The 18754-nt window shown below is 40.1% G+C and overlaps 1 protein-coding gene across 2 annotated transcripts in view; it reads left to right on the top strand.

The window, feature by feature from the left end:
• The window catches only part of LOC135216896 (uncharacterized), a 198156-nt gene extending 184812 nt beyond the window's left edge, over positions 1-13344 (top strand). For both annotated transcript variants that reach the window (XR_010314954.1, XR_010314953.1), the window contains one exon: positions 12105-13344. The gene's annotated coding sequence lies outside the window, so the exon portion shown is untranslated. The remainder of the gene's footprint in view (positions 1-12104) is intronic.
• The last annotated feature ends 5410 nt before the right edge of the window (positions 13345-18754 follow it).

Genomic DNA, 18754 nt, shown 5'->3' with positions numbered 1-18754 from the left:
CACATGTCTAAGAACAAGCCAACAAGGCCTTATAGCCTTTAATTGCTGCTACTGAGAACATTTTTTCATCCTTGAGAACATAATGTTTATAGAGGTACGGGTGCTGGAAAACCCCTTACCTCAACATCAGTATCTATACACAGACCACTGTTGTTGGTAAATCTGATTTGTTGAATCCCTCCTGGCACTGATAATGCCCTTCCTACAAACTCTCGAGAAGCCTTGAGCTCGCAGGAGACAGTCTCCATGTGGTCAGCTGCACCATTTGGGAATTGTGATGATAACTTTCCTCTCTTGGTTGCTTCTGGAGATTCTTCCTGACAGGGAGAAGTCTGGGCAGATGTATTAACCACTGAAGCAAGTCTGGAAACCAGACCTTCCTTGGTCACCAAGGGGTAATCAAAGTCATGCAACAACTGACAGAATTGCTTAGCTTGCTGATGACTTTTTGGATCATAGCAAGAGAGGGGGAGGGGGGAGAAGTATAACAGTCTGAACTTGACCAGTCTAATAACATTGGATCTACCACCCAAGCCAGAGGATCTTGAATGGGTGAACAAAACACCAGCAGACGATGATTCTACCTGGTTGCAAATAGTTTTGGGAAGGGGAACCCCCAAAATTTCCACTTGCTGCACACTACCAGATGTAAGGCCCCCTCTGTTGCTATTACTTTATCCTTGCAACTAAGAGCATCTGCTAGAATGTTCATTCTCCCAGGAATAAACAGCAGCAGTAAGGTGATGTTCTTGCTGTCTGACCATAAGAGGAGCTGCCTTGTCAATCGAAAGAGAGAGACTGACTTTGTCCCTCCTTGGTGCTTGAGGTACCTCAGCGATGTGGTGGTATCTGAAAAGACAGCCGCTGTTTGATTGCATACCAGGTCCTCCACTCCTGCAGTCCTTTCCATATTGCCAATGTTTCCAAAAGATTGATGTGCAGCTGCTGTTCCTCATGAGTCCACAGACCCGACAGTTGCTTTTTACCTGCAATTACTCCCCAGCCATTGTCTGATGCATCTGTATATAACAACAGGTCTGGGTTCTTGAGATCTAGTGATACTCCTTGCCATAGATGAGGTTTGTCTCTCCACCACTGGATAGTTTCTTTTAGATCACTGGAAACTACCACCATATGAGAATTGGGGATCACCTTCAGATCACATGGTGCTTCAGAAAGAACTGAAGAGGCCTCATTGTTAGCCTTGCCCCTGGTACAAGTTTCTCTAATGAAGACGTGCCCTAACAGGGAAATCACTTCTTCACATGAACAGGTCTGAACTTTGAAATTCTTCAAGAGTTGACAGCAAATAACCTAAATGTTTCATTGTAGGGAAAGCCTTGAGATTTAGTGTTGATCATCCTGAAATAAGTAATCTCCTGTGAAGGAGACAGGGTCAACTTTGAGAAATTTATGACTAGTAGCCAATGTGGGAGCCAGAATCAGCCAATTGTCCAAGTACAGGATCAATTTTTATGTCCAACAAATGGGTCCATTTTCCTAAAGGAGCCAAAACCCTAGTGAAAACTTTTGGAGCCAGGCTTAGGCTAAAACACATTGCCCTGAACTGATGAACTGTGTTCCCAAAAATGAATCTCAGGTACTTCCTGCACTCCATTTTGTTTGGAATGTGAAAATATGCATCCTGCATATCTATCAATACCATCCAGTCCATTCTGTGAATAGATGTTAGAACTGAGCCTACTGACTCCATGGAGAACTTCGTAAGCCATACAAAGGCATTTAATCTGGAAACATCCAGAACAAGTCTCCATCTCTTTGTGGTTTTGGTAACTGGAAAAAAGCAATTGTAGAGGCCAGGCCCTGGCTCTACAACAACTTCTATTGCCTATTTCTCTAGAAGTTTCAAGATTTCCAACTAAAGGATTTTGCTCTTCTCCAGATTGCAGAGATATGAAGTGTTTACTACAGGAGAATCTGACAGCGGAGGAGGGCTTACAAATGGAATCAAGTAACCCCCCTTAGCACCTCCACAACCCAGGGATCTGCACCCAGATCTTTCCATACTCCCCAAAAATGGGAAAGTCTTCATCCTATTGGCAACTGAGGGCTGGAAACTTCATGCCGATGAATAAACAGGTCCCTTAAATGACTTACCGGATCCTCTGGAGGACCCTCAAAATGTCTCCTTAAATATATTTTGTCTAACTGAAATCTATCTGAAATGAGATATTCTTGCTCAAGTAGAGGCCTAGGGTGAGGAGGAGGAAGCTTGGGAGTCTTAAGCCTTAACTATCCAAGGTCACATTTCAGTCTTCTCTACTTCCTGTACGATAGATGAAAAGCTTCAGTACCCAAGATTTTATCCAACTGAGGTTGAAAAAGAACAGCAGCCTTTGGTGAATCTGTCACAGACTTGGCAGAATAAGAACACAACTGTTCCAGTTTCTTTAGAACCAAATTGGTGTAAGCGTGAGCACTCACCCACCGCATCTTTTACTGCTTCATCTAAACAGCCAATGAAATCCAAAACTTCCTTGCCTGGAGCAGAGTCCTGAGGGACCAAGGAAGAATGTTCATGGACACAACAATTAATCACTCCCACAGACATATCCATGAATGAGAGGCTTCCCAAAGCTCTAAACATAGTTTGGATAGGTGAATTCATCTTCACTTTAGAAAACACTTCCTTATGTTTACCATTCTCTTTTTCGACAGATCCAAGAGTGAATGAGAAAGCCGAATCCTTCCCCAAAGCTACCTCAAGACTAGGGAGAAGGCCAATAGAATAAGAATTACGTAGCTCTCCTTTTACCCATGTACAGTGGCAAAAATAGTGAAGTGTTTCTGGATGAGGATTTTAATCTAAGATATGTCCAATAGCCTTAAATCTACCTAAAACAGCCCTAGTGAATCGAGGTACAAAAGTAGGAAAAAATGACTGGCCCAGGTTTTCCTCACTACATGAAAACTGTCAGGCTTATTCACTTCCACAAAATAATTTGAAAACTTCTTTCATAAACCAAAAATTTCTTAGAAGAAGTCATGTCTCTCTTCATTAGGTTCTATAACAGAGCTCATTACATCACCCATAGAAGACCTAACATTCTGCACCTCCGGCAACATGGAAGATGAAGGGGGCTTGACCACTGAATCTGAGCTGATAATATCTTTCACAACTGGGGCCACAACCTCTGCAGGAAAGTAGTATAGCTTGTTGATTCAAAGCTAACTCTCTAACAATTTCTCCCTCAGATGGCATCTCCTCCATACCGTCAAACTTAAACATAGTGAAGACAGCAGGCAATTTCTCTTTACTCTACCCTGAATGATCGTTGGGCGAACGAAAGTCTGACACCTGCACTCGGTCCGGCTGACCAAAGGAAGAGGACAATGGGCACATCCGCACTGCTCCCTGACATGTCCCGATTCTCTGTTGCTCCAGTCGGTGAGGGAACAAGACAGAACGTTCCAAGGACATGACTATTCAGGAGCAGGGGCACTGACCCTTCCTCTGACATGGGGGAATTACCCAAAACCAATCAAGACCCCAGGATAGGCAATGCCAAGAAAATACTAATTCTCTGAACCTTTGGCTAGCTGATTGATTGAGCCCTCTAAACCCTTAATATCTGACTCAATTCTATCAAATCCTAGATCCGGAATCGATTGGGAAGCTCTAGTTTGAGTAATAGGATGAAGAGAAGAAGGTCATAATAGGTAAGGAAAACAAATCATGCACTCCCTTAGCCCTAACCTTAGCAGACATAACCTCTTGCTATTTTTGCTGCTTTTTAAAATGATCAACCTCTCTTCGTTTACAATGTCTTACCAATTACATTCACATACTAAGCAATGGTCATTCACCTTAAACTCTTTTCTTCAACATTTTTACCATCCATATCAAAGAAGAAATTCAAATAAATTTACAAATCGAATCGTCAACAGAAAACCGAGCACAGATAACTAACAATCTTCTACCGATACTGGCAACAGAAGTAGACTGATCAGTTACATGTTTATACCTATCATTCCCTGTTGGGGGGTGAGGGAAGTATGTGGATAGAAACAGACATTCAAAGAAAACCATAATAGAGAGGTAAGGTTCATTTCATTTAAAAAATCAGCCCTATGGTACTTAGTAAACTACAAGGTCATGAGATGATAATGTAATTTTTTCAACTTCAGTGTGATTGTTTGTTATATTGTTTAACCTTTACTTTGTATATCTCAGGTTTGTTTTCATAACACAAATTCTTTATAGTTTAGTTGTTTAAGACAATATATGAAAAAACTGACATATTCTTCCTTTGTTACACGCACTAACTTGTGCACTGGTATTAAGACTGCCGAGTATTTTGCAAGATATTCTACATTTTTTCTTAAGGTTAAGGATTTCCAGGTTTTACTATTCTTGTATTTTTTTATAGAAATTTATCATTTTCATTTATACTAGAAATGCAACAAAATCTGGTAAAATTATTTTCCAAAAATTTTTGGTGTCCAGTAGATTATCTTGGTCAGATCCTTGCCTGTATACACATTCTGCAGCAGCTACTAATATAGCCAGATGGAACATATTCTTGTCAGTAATTTTTTACTACTACCCATAAAACCACAGTCTTTAATAAATGACAATGTTTATGGAACAGTACTAAGTCATTATATTAACAAATAAAAACCGATTAAACCAGGTACATACAATATTGGATTGTAGTCATAACTTCAAAAGGAGTGGCATATTGAAGGAATTTTAATGCATATTCAAGTCTGTGATATCATACAAATGGTTACTTCATGAGGAACTGACATGCCCTAATCTTAGAATACATGTTTTAAGTGATTGTCCAAGTTCCAACCAACAACATATGTAAGTTTTTGTTAACAGATCTTTTAAAGAAACATTGTACATTGTTAGAACCTTCATTTTATTGAATCAATGCAGTCACTTAAGAATATACTATTTGTGCTAACCCTATGAAAGCTAGTTTAATGAAGTGAAAAGGTTAAACTATTCAACAATAATAATCATCAATTTATACAACTAATTATTCAAGAAAAATAGCCCTAGAAATTTGTAAGAGATGTTGTTGAAAATTAAAATAACATTTTACCTTATGAAATTCCTATTTTCTCCAGAAAGAATGAAAGATACAAATACAAAGTAATGTATAAAGTACTGTTTATAAAGTACTATGTATAAGATGAGCAGACAGTTTTACAGTAAGAGTGCCAATTTTATGATGGAAAGGCATCCCATGATTAGCAATAGGATTGGTTATCTATGGTTGTTAAGGTGGAGAGGCAAGAGCAGGACATTTCAGGAAGGGGTCTGGATTACCGTCTATCACAAGTTTCTAAAAATAATTGTATGAAATATCCATTGTTACTTTGGCCTAGCTTAATAGTACATGGTTTATTTCTCCTGTGGGCATGGAATTCACCAAAGCACCCTTGACAGTTTATGTCCTTCACTGTTGCTTTTGTAAATGGACCTACTATAGTTGAAGTAAAGACCATGATCATTATTCCAACTATGTATTTCAATAGCAGTGTTTGTGTAAGTAAAACATTCAGCTTATTTTTTCAAATGTCTACCAAATACATATAAACCATGGATGTAATCACCAGAATGAATTTATTTTTAAAATTGTTACTTCTAATGGTGTTAGGAAATGAAAGATAAACAGATGGTCCTGGTCCTTTTACATTTATTTATTCTAATTTTGAGCAACAAAGTGGTTTGATGAACCCCTTTTTATTCTAAATTTTTTATTCTTTGTTTGTCTATGAGAAATAAAAATCCTGGGGTTTTCAAAGGCACCTCTGGCTAGGCTAAATATAATGGCTGCCATAGTTTTAGGAAACACTTTTCTATATATTCCAGTTCTTTTACAAAGTGTTGAGGATCACATAACCTTTTTGTGCATAAAAGCAAGCCATAAGATTGATTGTAAGAATGGGTGAGGGGGTGCCCATTCTCAATCCAGCTGACACTACCATTGTCCTTCCAGCTGCGATCAAGCTCAGAAGTTTTTGTTTCATTTACTCTTTTTACTTGTGCTGGCTGATTCCTTGGAGTGATTCTTGTGCTGCGGTTGTGATTTGTACCATCCCAAGTGCTTATGTAACTAGTGCCTTTTTTGTGCTTGAAAGAGCTAGTTTATCCAAGTTTTCTTGGTGCTTTTGTGCCTGTTGTTGGTTCTTTGGAGTCTACATACTATGATCATCACAATGGCATTGGTCATGGTTGACCTTGTAATTGTTTTATGTCACCTATTGTGGTATATCTGCTCTCAGTGATTACTCTTTGTTGGGACAAAGAGTGAACTTGTGATTCCCCTTGTGCTGAATGTGCTGCATGGCCTTCTTCACAATGGGAATGTTATGGGAAAGGAGGAGGAAGCATAAGAAGGATGCCTTGTCTAGCAGACCCTATGCAAGAGCCCTTCCAGAACGTCTCCAGTCTCCCTTCTCCCATCACTGCTCCTTCTGAGAAGACCAATCTGCAGATTGTGAAGCCTACTATGCCTTCACTGCATGAGGAAGAGGTGAAACAGCTAAGAAAGGCATGGCCCTCAATAAGCATTTTGGGTTCACCTTCTCTATCAACATTTTTAAGAATCCTTGACTAGGGAAGCCTCAGTACAGTTTTGCCCTCCCCTCCTTACCCATCATGCCTACCTCCAAGGAGGTACTGGTGACTGAGATGGTGGAGGTTCTCACCTCCCCCTCAACCTTTCCCAGCCCCTGCACCAAACCTAGCACCTCTCGCGAAACCCAGAAGTTTACTGCCAATAATGTCACAATTCTCCTTTATCTTCATCTTCCTTATTGTTCTCATTTGACTTGTTAGAGCCTAAGTACCAACAGTCAAAGACAAAGAAGACCAAGCATTTTCACAAGAGAATTTACTATCCTTATCAGCAATCCTTTCCTAAGGAAGTGGAGCAGATCTAGCTGGTCCCTGTCTGTAGATAGACATTCCCCAAGGAGATTATAGTTCCTCGTTGGATGAGTTGGTTATGTGCTTGACTACAGATCTAAGGGTTCAGGTTTGATTTCCCTCTCTGCCAACGCAAAATCAGAGGAATTTATTTCTGGTGATAGAAATTCAATTCTCAATGTGGTTTGGATCCCACAGTAAGCTGTAGATCCCGTTGCTAAGTAACCAATTGGTTTCTAGCCTCATAAAAATATCTAATCCTTCGGGCCAGGCCTAGCAGAGCTGTTAATCAGCTCAGTGATCTGGTAAAACTAAGATATACTTGATTTGTCGCCGAGGAGATGCCATTGGCTCAGAGCAGGCCTAGGGTTCTTGCAGTCTTCAGGCACCTTAGGCATTCCTTGCTGTTGGGGCAGACCCTTTTCAAAGGAGAGTCACTCCCCCTTGGGAGCCTTTAGTGCAAAGAGCAGATGGATTTGCTGTTTTCTCTGGTACCATCATGTCTGGTCTGCAGATCAGGAGTCTTGTTACACCCTTACGAGCTTCTGTTGGCGAGACAGCTCATGGCTCCTCTTCTAGGGCACATTGAGACTGGCCCTCTTTCAGGAGAGATCTCTTCATGCCCTCCCTCATCGACAGCACTCGTTCTATCACAGAGAATTGCCAGACTGGGATACTTTTTCCTATTGTTCTTACCCTCTCCTATCTTGACCTCCTACCAGAACCTCTAAGGTGCATGAACATGAGTGGGAGCAGGATTCCACGAGGTCATATTACTTACTTGTGAGCGTAATGATCTTGGGTAGGTGGCCTCTAATTCAGCTTTACCAGTGATCTCTCATTCAGAGAGGGTGGGAAGTTCCACCCTTGAAGCAAAACCATCAGTAAGGCTTCATTGGTCAAAGCTTTCCTGTAGTGTTTTTGTACAGGCTAACTCACTGATCTGTGGATCAACCAGTTCCCTCCCAGCCAGCTTATTAGGAAAGCTACCCACCCTCCGTTATCCAGACAGAAGCAACATTACATTCCTGAGGACGCAGACAACTTGCCCCTCTGTCTGCTGCAGAGTCAAACAATCCAGTGACTAATGATGTTAGTGCTCCATGTCACATCTTGGCTAGATATGTGGCAGGGAATTGGAACTGCCTTAATTTTGAAGGAGGTGCCCCCAAAGACTGGTCTAGGGCAATGAGGATCATGGTGATGGGTTGGAAGGTCTTCACCTTCATAGCCCACCAGATCACCAAAGTCTGGCCAACATTACACTCCAAAGAGGAACATGTTCCTCTCCCTCATGTCAAAACATGTTTTGCATGAGAGTTGGGTCTTGCTCAGGAATAGTTTGATCTAGAACTCCCTTGTACTTACCACTGGCAAATGTCAAGTAGCAGTGGCTGTTAAGTGAAAGGCTTCAAGTGACACTCATAATTCAAGCCGTAACTTTCCAGTCTAGCCAAGGGAGTAGACCACCGACTATGAGGCTCCAGGGTCTGATCATGACTGCCTCGTTGTTCACACAATGAAAGAGCCCACAGGAAAGGCTGAACCATGGTCCTGCTCCATCTATCTTTGCAAAGAGCTCTAACACTTTTCAGCCCTTTTGCTCCTGCTACCCAAGCACGGTAGGTAGGTAGGGGTAAAAAAAAAAAAGGGGCCAATAATGAGGTTGCCCTCCCCTCCTCCACTTCCAGAGGTGATGGGAGTAGACTTCCTCTTGAATTATTTGATGGTGTGATAGCTAAACAGAGCAGAGCAAAAGGTAACAACAGTCCTGAAGGATGGAGGCCTGCCTGTCATAGACCTCTCAGCACTCAACAGCTTCATCACACTGACGCCCTTCATGATGAAGACAGCTTGTTCAGTGCTGCATTCTATCAGAGAGGTAGACTTCATAATCCCAATCTACGTTCATTTCATGCACCAAGGGAAGATCTTTTAGTTCAAGGACCTCTGCTTTGTCCTGGCAACAGCCCCGAAGATGTTCACCAGGGTTTCCACTCGGGTCTCAGCTTGAGTGCATTCTAATGGAATCTTCCTTTAATGCTATCTGGAGACTGGCACATCCTTGCTTCCTCAGTGAAGCGGCTTTTTCAGGACAACATCTGCTGTCCCATCTGGTAATCGTGATGAATTGGTGGAAATCTGACTTAGTTCCCAAGCAGAGGACCAAGTGCCTTGCAATAATCCTGGACGTTATGATGGTGAAAGCCCCACACATGTATAGACAACCTCAAGGAAGTCATGAAACACTAATTGTAGTAAGAACAGGTGGTTTGACAGTGGCATGTAACCCCAGACCACCTTACTTTCCTTGGGGAACTCGTTCTACTCTGGAAAAGTCGTCTTTTGTTATAATGGCAGTTATAACATCATTGGTCCTTTCCATACAAGGTGTTGCAACTGCCGCCATGCCCCCCCGCAACAAAGTTTGAAAAAGCAGGGTGGTGGCTTTCAGACTACAATCGTCTGCAGGGAGTCCCCTGAGTGCACCACACTGGAATTACTTCTGTTATCAGACACATCTTGCAAAGGTTGGGGGTTCATCTTGGAGCAGAGTTTGCCCAAGGGATTTGGCCTATGAATATGAAGTGGTATGCTAATGTGCTTGAAATGATAACATTGAGGTTGGCACTTCAGACCTTTCATCAACATCTGGAAGGGCACTTGGTGGTAGTCATGAGCGACAGCACCACTGTGGTGGCCTACATCAACAAACAACAGGGGATGGTCTCCCCCCTTTTTTGTGCTAACTGGCAGTCCAGATTCTCACCTGGGCATTGCTGCATGATATTTAACTGAAAGCCAGGCGCATCCCTGGTAAAAATAACATTGTGGCAGACCCCAACCACCCTGTCATCAGACGGATCTTGTCCTCAAAAGGATCTTCCTTCTGTCCCTTGCTTTGGTCAAGAGAGTTGAAGAGTCACATGGATTATTGTAGCTCGTAAGGCACTCAAAAGGGTGAAAGACACTTGGTCTCCTTTGCACCTGAATTTGTGGCTAATAGGTAAAGTCCATAGGTTCTGGGCCCAAGGTTCAAGCATTTTTTGATGCTGTCCCTTTGAGAGAGTTTGTTGGTGGAGAGCTAGATACTGCTGTGCCTGGTTTGCACCCTAAATTGTTACTTTGAAAGGATGAACTTCAGACCAGAATGCAAGCACCTTTTCATAAGTGTTGTATATTGCAAGGAGGAAATATCCAAAAATACCATTTTCTTCTGACTATGAGGTAATCTCCAAGGCCTATGTGTCCCCCAATGGTGTGGAGTATCCTTCAACCCACCCATGAGCTCATGTCTTCCAAAAGAACCTCTCAGTCCAACAGGTAATGAGAGTGGTTGTTATGGTGCTGTCAGTCTACCTTCACCTCATTCCACGTGAGTGATGTTGTCCATGTCCCTTGATAAACTTTACATTGGGGCCTGTGGTGGTGTGTAAATACCAGGAGCCATTCAGGTATCCCACATCTCATTCAAGTGCTTTGGCTACAATGTAGCTGCTGAGTGGAAAGGTGGTGTGTGAACTGAATTGGCCCCCCCCACTCCCATACACAACTTCATTGAACATTTGTGCCAAATGAAAGCTGGACCAATGAGTACAGGTAAGTAGCACTAAGAGCCCCTGTTCAACCAATCAAGAATGTGATCACTCATCTCCCCTTCCATGGCATGAAGGGAGGGAAAGGCAAGGTAGAGCCCTGTATCCAAACCCAGTGATTGCATTATTCATAGCAAATGCTGCTGTCTTATGGTTCCTTGCCTCCAGAGAGGGTTTACTGTGTTTTAGGATCTAATCTGTAACATAGGGAACAAGGATCAACTAAAGCACGGTCCTGCCCTGGAGTCAGCAAAGCAGCACCGGTGCCACTGCTCTGGCCAGTGACACTCCATTCCACAAGTAAAGGTGCTAAGCCCCACCTGTGGGTAATATTTCCTTCCCTAAGCAGTCTTCACGTATGAATAGCATAGTATTTTCAAATTCCAAATTTTAAAAAGTAATTTACTATTTTGTTCTTTTAGGCATACAAACCATAGCCTTTAATATTGGCAGTAACTCAACATATCTACCTTGCTTCGTTTTCCCCCATCAGTTATATGAGAGAGAATATTTATGAAAGTTTTTGACTGATCACAGTTGAGATTCTGAAATCACCTGTTTTGACACACCACCTACCTCAAGTCTAGATAGCTAATGTGCAGTTGGAGATAATCTTTTATTGAGCAGTTTTTTCTTAAGTTTTTTCACTAAATAGAGGTACACTTACCATGAGATAGTCTGCCGAACGTATAAATAGTGCCCAGTCTATTACTTTATATTTATTCTCTGAAGAAGGAAACAGGAGTTTCTTAGAAGCTTAATGGTTTTTTTCAGTTTTACCAATGCATCTTAATCTCTCAACTTTTTAAAGGGCATTTTTACACTGAACAAAAAGTAATTGGGATAATGAATCTGATAATAAAATAAAACTGATAATATTACTTTGTAATTTTGGAATTTGGTATTTTTCTGGTGAAAAAAGTTCCACATTAAATTTATCCCATCTTTGAATTTTTCACACTTGCATAACCACCTAAATATATCTGAAGGCCCAGTACCAGAATGCGAACAGCATCAAGACCTCGAATTTGTCTTATGTGATTACCCATTACACAACTGTTTCATATCAAATCTTGGAAACAAAACTTAAAAAATATAAATCCTCATATTCAATTCATCCAGCCATGGGAATTGAGAATATTCCTACTGCAGTCTGTTTAGTAATGATGGTCTATATTTGTGGCATCTGTCAAGTACACTTAACCCATTAGGCTTTGAACCAAGCATGAAAATGCTACTTGCCACCTTTACTGATGAATGGACCTTAGTTCATTATGCACTGATAAGGAGTTGTATCTATGAGGTATGAAAATTGCTTCTCAAACATGAAGGTTTTCCAAATAATGTCTCCAGATCTTCAGATTTATGTCTTGGTTCAAGAAAATATATATTTGCATAAGTTCATTGTTATATACATTCCATGATCTCATTCTGTTTATTCTTAGCCAGTGTTCTTGTAGTGTAGTAAAATTGAGTGAAAATCCAAAATAAAGTTGATTCATTACTTTAGAAAGATCATTGATTTTCTTTCCATTGCAAAAAACCTGGTATGTATATGTAAGCTCAAGGATCTTTATTTATATTACACATTTTCTTTTTAGATTTTTAAACAAGGCAAGTGAATATTCACCCTTCGCAAGTGAGATTATATTTGAACACAAGCCACATTTGATAAAGAAATGCTTTTGAAAAAAATCTTTTGTGCACTTTATAATCCAATATGAGAAAAGATAATATTAGCACAAGAGATGCAGATTTTGTAGAAAAGGTTATTTGGTAACATCTTTTCCAAAGAAAATTTGCAGGTAAATTACATTTAGTGCTCATAAATTACTTTGAGGAGCCAAGTACAAATATACCAGGTGAGGATACAGAAATTTTTATCAACTCTTGATCCAAGTAGTATAAAGAAAATGTATTAGAAAAAAACCTTGCAATTGAACATTATGGTAATCTTCAATAAAGTTATATTATTTATGTCAGCAGTTATTGTACAAAAACAATTTTCAAATTACATACTACTATAGAATAACCAAAGAAAATTTGACTCAGCTTTTCAGTTGTTACAGGACACACATGAAATGTACAGCTGCTTGTTGATAACACTTATTATAAATAAGCTTTTGTATAAATAACAATATTTGCTATGTTAATACTCAGCTGATGTTTCCAGGGTAAATTTTTTATTGTATTGTTTATTCTTGTAAATATTGGCCTACATTAGTTTAGTGTAAGCTCAACCTTTATTTTCTTTACCTATACACTGAAATATTAAACTTACATATGCACATACAGAAAAATTAAACTACTACTTATAATTTATTGTTTTAATTTTGTTCTGATGTCTGCTCTTATAATTTTATTTGTTCATGTCTCATTTCTGTTAAGTTTTAATTATCACAATAGAACAGAGTTGAAAAATGTAAACATTTTTTCTCTAACTTCTAGTGCCATTTATCTATAAAAGCGATTACTTGCTGTATTGTATTCTTGGTAGTTTTGTCATTTTGATAAGATATTGTGTAATGTATTATTGTACATTGTGCTTTACCTATTTATCAATATTCTAGTTTGTTTATAATTCGAGGTGAAAATGTCAACTTCATCCATAGCGTTTGTGACACTAATGTAATTTAAAGCAGAGGCCTGAAAGTGTCAGTTGTCATGAATCTACCTATTTTACTTTAGCATAAACTGTAAATGGAAGCATCATGCATAAACTGTAAATGGAAGAATTGTACAAATTATGATGTATATATTACAATGTCAGTTTTTATTATTTATTTTAATGTAGAGATCGTTATCATATGTGAAAATAATTAAAGTACAGTATTGCATATGTCTGTAGAGTTTTCTTTGTGTCCTTTTTCATTGTTAATTACTAGAGTGGGTGGATATGTTTCAAGATTACTTCAAGATTTCCTTACAGGTAGGCAGCAGCAAACTGCTGTGGGTGGGATCTTTAGTGAACCAAGATCTATTGTGTCTGGAGTTCTGCCAGGTAGTGTTTTGGCCTACTACTATTTAGGGACAAAAGAAAATGAGAGTTCTGTCCAACCCTCTAAGCACTGGACAAAATAAAAAATGCCAAAACAAAAATAATCTTCGAAGTTAAAGCTTTATCTATGCCATTTTATAGGAAAATTTAGTAAGACTACAGAACCTGAATGTTATCCCATTCTTGAGGGTGAAGTTCTGAGGAAGGGCAAAACATTTCAATTTTTTTATATGCATAGACAGTTCTCAAAGTGCCAAACGAGATAAGAAATGTAATGCATGTCTTACAAGTGTGCAATGTTAGTGAATCACATATCATGTCTTGCTTGGAGACAAGCTGAGCTGTAAGGGCAGCTTACTTGATTGAAGGGATTTGAGTACGTAAGCAGTTTAACCGAGAGATCGCTCGTCTTGTCGTCAAGCGTGTACATTTGTTTGTACGGATGTTACAGGCCTAATAGTCCAAGGCACTTGCGAAAGCCACATTCCTTTTGGTGAGATCAAAGAGGTCAGGTGGTACACGTCAGGTGTCGGGAGAGAAAACCCCCATCGTAAAGGTATGAAACATATTTTGTAAGACTTAGAAAACCGTTACCTTTGAAAGAGAGGGAAGTGTGAAATACCTTCTTTTACGTAAATACTTTGAAAGAGAGTGATGTGTGAAGTGTATCTTTTATCCATTGTTATCTTTATTACAGATGGGTTATATTCCATGGTACTAGAGACGGGAATCTCTAACCTGACTAATATGATGAACTTGTTGACATTTTGAGTCTGGGAGTGAATTCTTAGTCAGGAGGGTAGAATGTTAACTTACTAGTTTTCTTTATGGGCAGATTTGGGTTTCTTGTCATTATGACTTGTTAATCATTTTGTTCTATTTTATATTCAACTGCTTTGGGTAATAAATAATATATTTTTATACTTACGAGATCTTAGTAGCCTAACGACATGGTTGCAGACAGAGGGCACCATTGACAACAGGTAAGGGTTTCCAATTTGTGCAGCTTTAATAAAAGGGGGGGGGGGGGTGTGTTAAGAGTGGTGGCAGGCAGTTTAAGAGGCTTTTTATATATTTTATAAGATGTAGGTACGCTAACGAAGAGGCTGGTGACCAGTTAGACATAGATGTGTTTTTTGGTAGGAAAAGGGGCTACAATCATGTCACAGGCAACTCGGGGCGCTTTTTGCCAATTCAATGGGTTGGACAGGGAGAAGCTGTTCGTCTCTCGGGCTAAGTCAGTGTCAGACATCTTAGGATTCTTGAACACCAGTGTTTTAAAACGTGAAGGGGAAAAGTTTAATTTTCGACGTATTAAAGTGTTTAACAAGTATGGTAAATAGTTCACGCATATTTGCGGTGCGTATATGAATTCGGTTTCCTGTCATATGAAGACGTGAATATATCTTCAAGTTGTATTTCTTATTTTCTTCTTTTTATCTTTTATGTATTTTTTTTACTTTTTGTTGTTGTTGTTTATATTCCTTTTGTTTGTTTGTGGTGAATTTACTTGAGCGAAGTTTTTTGTTGCGAGTCCCGCCCTGAGAGAGAGAGAGAGAGAGAAGAGAGAGAGAGAGAGAGAGAGAGAGAGAGAGCTCGGGTGGGAGACGGTCGCCGAGGTGAAGCGGTTTGCATTTTTACTTTTTCTATCCCCTCCCTATTTTTTGTTGTTGTTGCTTTCGTGGGATACATTGATGTTATTGAGATCGGGGAATCTTATAGAACAAAATAGCTTTTGGAAACAGAGAAAGATGGTGGATACTAAGAGTACCACAACGCTACTACATCCCGTAACAAACATGAGTGTGGGCGTGAGTCCATTCAGAGGGATGGTAGATGGCGTTTTATCACAGCCTGTCCAAATTTTTATTGAAGGAGTTAATAATTATTTAGCGAGAAAGAATATATCGAACGACATAGAGGCATTTAGAGAGCAAAAGCTTTGCTAGATTTCAATAGGGGAGACCTCTCCCATCGTTGCCGGAGTTTCTAATTTACAAAATGTCGTACCTGGACAGACTTGCAAGCATTTTTGAAAACAGCTTATGGCTCAAAGGAACACGGAGATATGGTGAGGGACCTTCGGGGTCTTTATAAACTACAGGAGGGCACTAATAGCCTCGTAGAACATAGTTCAAAACTTTTTGACGCAGTGGCGGATTGGGTAGGAAAATTGAAAACATCTAAATGGGTTACAGGGAGTAATGTCTCTCTTGAGAACTCTCATAAACTGATCTATTTTTCCCTGCTCTTGCACGATGTACCGGATGCGATAGTGAATAGCTTTGATGAAAAGATTGAACCTACTTCAGACGAAGAATTACTTTATGCCCAAATTGAGAAACATATGTCTAAATGTCCCACTGTAGATAGCACAATTTTTAATGGGACAGGCCCGAGGGATAGAGTGCAAGGAGACAGAATTTTCTCCTCCCTGTCTGTGTGCAAAAGTTGAATATAACAAAAGATCGGTCGATCAAAAGCAACAGCAGTTGCGCTGTTTCAACTGCAATAAACCAGGGCATCCAAAGAAATTGTGTAGGGTTAAATATTGTGGAATGTGTAAGAGTACCAATCATTATTGGCAGTCTTGTCCGTCTCAGATACGGAGAGATGCGAGACCTACACCTCAAGGTTCTGGTAATTATAATGTGAGAAGTTCCCAGGCAGGTCAAACCAGAGGGCAAAGGGATCGGCAAAATTTTTGGAAGCCTGATCAACAAAAAGGGTACAGGTGATTGGTAAATGCCATTGTGGTCTCGTGTGGGATGCCCCAGAGCCCAGGCCTATAGTCTATGGAACAGTAGAGGATGTGGATATCCTGATATTTATAGACTCGGGGGCATCAATAAATCTAATGGACTATAATTTGTATCAATCCATGTTTTCCAATTACCCTTTGCAACCCTCAAAGGAGACGGTGTGTGATGTGCAAGCCCATAGATTAAATACCCTGGGTTGTGTTCAAATATAGTTTACTCTCGGTGACAGAGTGTTAACAGAGCCATTTTTGGTAATGAAAGGAATTGCGTTGGGCAACAGACTTTTGCTGGGTCATCCTGCTTGTAGAAGAGACAAGATTTCGATCCATGCGGGTGTTAACGGGATAACAGTCGGGATGCCGGCTGTTTTTCTGCCATATGAGGACGTGAATAGAACGGAGGACATGGAGGTTATTGAAAGAGATGTGCTTGGTGATATTAATGGCGGTGATATGAGTGTTATGGAGAAAGGTAATATTAAAACCTACGTTACTGATATGGGAAATGATTATGGGGGTTCTATCAGAGTTCACAGTGATAACAATGGTGGTGATGATACTTTGGATGGTGATGTTGATACTAATATTGATGTTATTTCTGATACTAACAATGCTGGGGATGATACTGAGGGTGGTAATGTGTATGGGGCGGTGGAAAGGGGAGGTACTAACCACAGATATAGAGGTGTTTTATCCGAAGATATTATGTTACTACCTGGTTCGAAGACTATGGTAAAAGTTAAACTGAAGGAAATGAGAAAACCCACAGATGTGTGTGTTAATGAAAATAGCGAAAAGCTTAGAGGGGTTGTTAGCACGGCATCGGTGAACAGTGTATCCAAGGATGGGTTTACGTGGGTAGAGTTGCTAAACTGTAATGATACAGTTAGGAGATACCAGAAGAATACATATATATTGGATTTCCAAGATTGGAGTTGTGATAGTGGTTCAGTGGCTATCGCAGAGGTGAAACCTGAGTTTTCAGAGGCAGAAATGCAATCAAGGAAATGAATATTTAGAGAACATTTAGTTAATGCAGATTATAGCGAACACGAAGCGATAAGCGGGCTCTTGGCAGAATTTGGGGATACGGTATTCTTACAAGGTGATAAATTGGGGTTGACTAATGTGTTAGAACATAAGGTAAATTTGGAGAGTGGCACAAAACCTATTTATATTCCTGCATATCGCATACCTTTCAAAATCAGAGAACAGGTAGAGAAAGAGTTTAATAGATGGGAAGAAGAAGGAATCATTAGACCTAGCATGTCTCCTTACAACTTTCCCTTGTTAGCGGTGCCTAAGAAAGACGGTTCTGTCCGTGTATGCATCGATTTTAGATGTTTAAATGAGAAGATGATCCTTGATTGCTACCCAGTCGCGTGCATACCAGATCTTTTTGTTGAAATTGGGGGGCATAATATTTATAGCTCAATTGATTTGGCGCAGGGTTTCTTACAGGTCCCTCTTAGTGAGAGTAGCAAGGAATATACCGCTTTTTCAGTGCCCAAGGGATACTATGAATTTACGTGAATGCCTTTCGGTTTATCGGGCAGTCCGATGACCTTTACCAGGTTGGTGAACACAGTTTTGCACGGGTTATTGGGCAAAAATGTTTTTGTGTATTATTTGGATGACATCCTAGTCGCAACGGACACGATCGCGCAACACCTGGAAGTGCTTACAGAAGTACTTAGGAGGCTTAGATTAGCAGGGTTGAAAATTAAGGTAGCCAAGTGCTCGTTCTTGAAAAAGCAGATCACATATCTAGGCCACGTCATATCTAAGGAAGGGGTTAGAGTAAATGACGATAAAGTCAAAGCAATAGCGAATTTTTGCACCCCCAGATCAAAGAAAGAGATTAAGTCATTCCTGGGTATCGCCGGTTTCTTCAGGAGGTTTGTGAAAGGGTTCTCTAATATAGCAGCTCCCCTAACTGATGTATTGCGGGAAGACGTTCAATTTCAATGGAATGAACCCCAGGCGGAGAGTTTTCAAAAGCTCAAGGATGCGCTAATGAATCCCCCTGTTTTGAAGTTTCTAGATTTTAGCGAACCTTTTACATTAGTGACTGATGCAAGCCAGGAAGGTATAGGTGCTTGCCTTATGCAAAAGTTCGATGGGAAATTTCATCCTATAGCTTTTTATAGCAGGAAGTTCAGGACAAAGGGCAGCAACGAGAAGTCCATGGTCACCATAGATAAAGAAGCCTTTGCAATAGAATAATGTCGCGCTTAGTTCATTTTAAAATGTTACTGATGGGGAATAAAGTAGAAGTTCTTACAGACCACAAACCATTACTAGATCTTTTTAATAAACCTGATTTGTCGCCAAAAAGAGCTCGATGGTTTTTAACTATCAGAGATTTTGATGCAAAGCTCAAATTTAACGTGGTTGCTGATGCTCTCAGCAGGAGTTTTCACGACACGGAAGGTTTCCAAGTCGCGCAAGTCACTAGCGAGGCCATATAATGGGATATACCTCTCATAGAG

Source organism: Macrobrachium nipponense, chromosome 6 (genome assembly GCF_015104395.2).
Source record: "Macrobrachium nipponense isolate FS-2020 chromosome 6, ASM1510439v2, whole genome shotgun sequence".
Taxonomy (NCBI): Eukaryota; Metazoa; Arthropoda; class Malacostraca; order Decapoda; family Palaemonidae; genus Macrobrachium; species Macrobrachium nipponense.
This window is presented reverse-complemented; position numbering and strand designations above follow the sequence as displayed.